The sequence below is a fragment of the Caenorhabditis briggsae genome (assembly GCF_000004555.2).
Source record: "Caenorhabditis briggsae complete genome, chrII, whole genome shotgun sequence".
Taxonomy (NCBI): Eukaryota; Metazoa; Nematoda; class Chromadorea; order Rhabditida; family Rhabditidae; genus Caenorhabditis; species Caenorhabditis briggsae.
In genome coordinates this window covers 4,892,280-4,895,633 of record NC_013486.2, presented here as the reverse complement: position 1 = coordinate 4,895,633, position 3,354 = coordinate 4,892,280, and positions in this window count along the sequence as shown.

Genomic DNA, 3,354 nt, shown 5'->3' with positions numbered 1-3,354 from the left:
GACCTCAAAAAATTAACACAGCTACAACGCGGAAAATCGATGTTTCGTCCTCAAGGAAAACCTGGAAAAATTGGCAGCTTTGGACGCAATTTCCAGTTCCTGGAGTCTACTTTGAACGCGGCATAATGATACGTCATTAATGGCTTGAACTTCTAGCCAGGAACATCTGCAAGGAGACAGATAGAGAGTGTAGAAGAAAGACAGACGCAGAGATTAGGAAGTGGAGAATGGGGAGGAAAAATACGGGATTTTGGCCTAAAAATGGGATTTTCTCGCTATATTTCCCCGAAAAATGGTTTTTCTAGCTTAAAAATGGGATTTTCAGGCCTGGAATTTCAGAATTTTCTGATACTTTGATCGTTACAAACACACATAGAAAAAGTCGGGGCAATAAATTCCTCTGATCGCCGCGAAAAAGGCCATTTTTGAATGATATGAAATGACCTTTCTCTACAAAAAATTTTGCGATATGGTCAATAATTTTTTCTCGCCTTTATCGCTGTCTAGGTCAAACTTAATAGATGAAAAATGATTGAATTGTTTGCCGGAAAAACATTTGTTTATTCAAATAAAAAGAAGCATATAGAGAGAATGAGAGAAGTAGAGAAAATTGCATCATTATGCTATTTTTTGAAAATCTTCGAACAAATGAGTCACTTTGAAGGAGAAAAAAAAAGAGAACATTTGAAGAAAAATTCTTAAAATCGAAAAAGGTTCATGAAAAACGCTTTTTTCGGAATAAATTAAGAAAAAATCGAAGAAAACACTCGATTTTTCAAAAATTAATCAAATCGTGGCGAAGCCCAAGGCGGAAAAATCAGACATGTGCCTTTAAGTTACAGTAATCTTGCAATAATTTTTTTGGGAAAAATATAACATTTTCGAGGATCTCTTAACGAAATTTTGTTTTGAAACAATGAAAATTCAACTATTAGTTAGAAAAATTAGCTTCAAACACAAAAAAAGCTTTGAAATTGTGGTTTTTCGAAAATTTACACTTTTCCCAAAACTCAAAGAATAAAAAACCGGCATGCGCCTTTAAAGTACCGTAGTCTCCAATTATGACAATTTTAGCGATTTTTGGGGTCAAAATCCCATTTTCAGCGAGTTTTTATCGAAAAAAAAACGGGGAAATTGGAAAAAAAAGCATAAAAATAAAAAATGTTTGTTGTGTTTTTTAGGAAAAAAGCTAGTCGGAAAACATCTATTAGTCAGGAAAAGCGGGAAATATTTAGGAGAAAAAATAATAAATTCGGCGAAAAAAATTTTTTTGCTCAGATTTCTAGCCAGCTTTGTTGAAAAATGAGCTAATTTTCAAGAAAAAAACTCTAAAAATATGTTACCCAAAGAAGGTGGAATGCGATTTTTAGCCTCAAAAATACGATTTTTAGGCTTTAAAAAAAGCCCGAAAACTTCGTCAAAAACCCATTCTCCGCATCAACTGTTTAGTATAAACATATCTAGGCGCATCGCCGTCTTATCAGTTATCACCAAAAAAAGAGGCGCCGCCGAACATTTTTTTTTGAGCGAATCAAAAGACTAGACGTGTCCCTTTGATGATATTGTTTTCTCCTCTCTCTCATATCAATAAATCGGGGGAAACCCCTCAACCCCCCCCCCTTTCCCTCGTGACACATCTTCTATGGGAATGCCCGAACAGTGTTTTGATTGATGTGAAACCGACAAAAAATTTGAAAATTTTGTGATAAATGATAACTGATAGGTGAAAATCTATAGATGATGAAAAGCGGGAAGGGGGCGGAGCCTGAATGAACATTTCAAATTTTTAGTGATAAATATCTCGACTTACTAGGGAAGGTTGAAAAATGGGGTTGGAGTTTCGTGTCAAGACCTATATCATTCGAAATCTAAGAACACGTCCTTTCCGAATCCGTTTTCCAATTTAGCTGAGGAGGCATCAGTTTCGAGAAACATAAGTTTCAAATTTGGGTCAAACCTCCTCAGCAAAATTGGAAAACGGATTCGGAAAAGACGTGTTCTTAGCTTTTGAATGATATAGGTCTCGACGCGAAACCCCAACCCCATTTTTCAACCTTCCCTAGTTAGAATTGTCAGATTTGGGTCAAATTTATACACATCGGCGTAGAATTTTTCGGCGATTCTGGAAGTTCAGAACCTCCAAAAAAACCACGTCGATCTATATGGATTTGACCCAAAACTAACGATTCCGAGTTGGGATACTGTATTTTGAAAATTTTCGAATTTTCGTAATTTTCGTCATATGGTTTTTTCGCCAAATTTCGACTTTCCAGAATGTCCCAAAGATCCATATCGATGTGTATAATTTTGACCCGAAACTGACGATTCTGAGTCGAGAAATCAACAAAATTTTCAAAATTTTCAAAATAGGCTCCGCCCGCTTTTGGCTAAAAATTGCAGAAAAAAGAAGTTTCTCGACGAAGAAAAAATACCACAAGACTAAAAAAACCACCGTCACAGCGTCTAAAAAAAGATAAAAAGTTTAATTGGAGGGAGGTAAAAGTGGGCGGAGCTTAGAAAGTGGTAACTCGTAAAGAAGTATAAAATTGTTTCTGTTTCCAACGAAAACACAAAAAAATGGGGAAAAAGAGAAAAAGTGTAGTTTTAACACTTTTTTATTACTGTATCTCTCCAGTCAGTAGACTCTAACTGATAAGAAAAAAAGATATCATGTGGTTGTCGGGAAACCCCTTTCATTCCATTTTGTGAAAAAAAAACCGTTTTCTGATGTTTCGGAGGGTCACATTTTGACTTTTGACCCTTTTCGATACAAATGGCGCAGTGGGATTTTCAAATTGTACCAGGGTTCAATTCCCATTGGTGGCAATACATTTTTTTAGAATTTTTTTTTGGAAACTACAGTAACCAAAAACCGTATTTCGGTTACTTCACTTCGCAGTGAACCGGGAGATGGGTTACTGTAGATTTGGAGGTTCGCAAAGTTTCCAAGAAAATCGTACTGTAGCGGACGGACTTCGGTTACTGTATCATTCTTGTCGCTAGAGGGCAGGAATGCTACAGTAACCAAAAAAAATCGCGCTACGGTACGAAAATTCTTATGCTGAACATTTGAAAAATCGAAAAAATAAAAAATTTCGAGAAAATTGAACATTTTTGAAAAACAAAATTTCAGAAAAAACAGAAATTTTCGAAAAAATCAAAAAATAGAAATCTTTGAATTTTCCAGGTTACGGTAGGTTTTGGTCTCGGATTTTCAGATATTCCGAAAAATCAAAAATTTCTGAAAAATCGAAAAATTCTCAAATGANGACTCCGACCAAAAATTTTTATTGCATTAAAATGTGTTAAAAGTTATCTATTTTCCGAATATTATTGCGAAAAAATTCAAAAAAA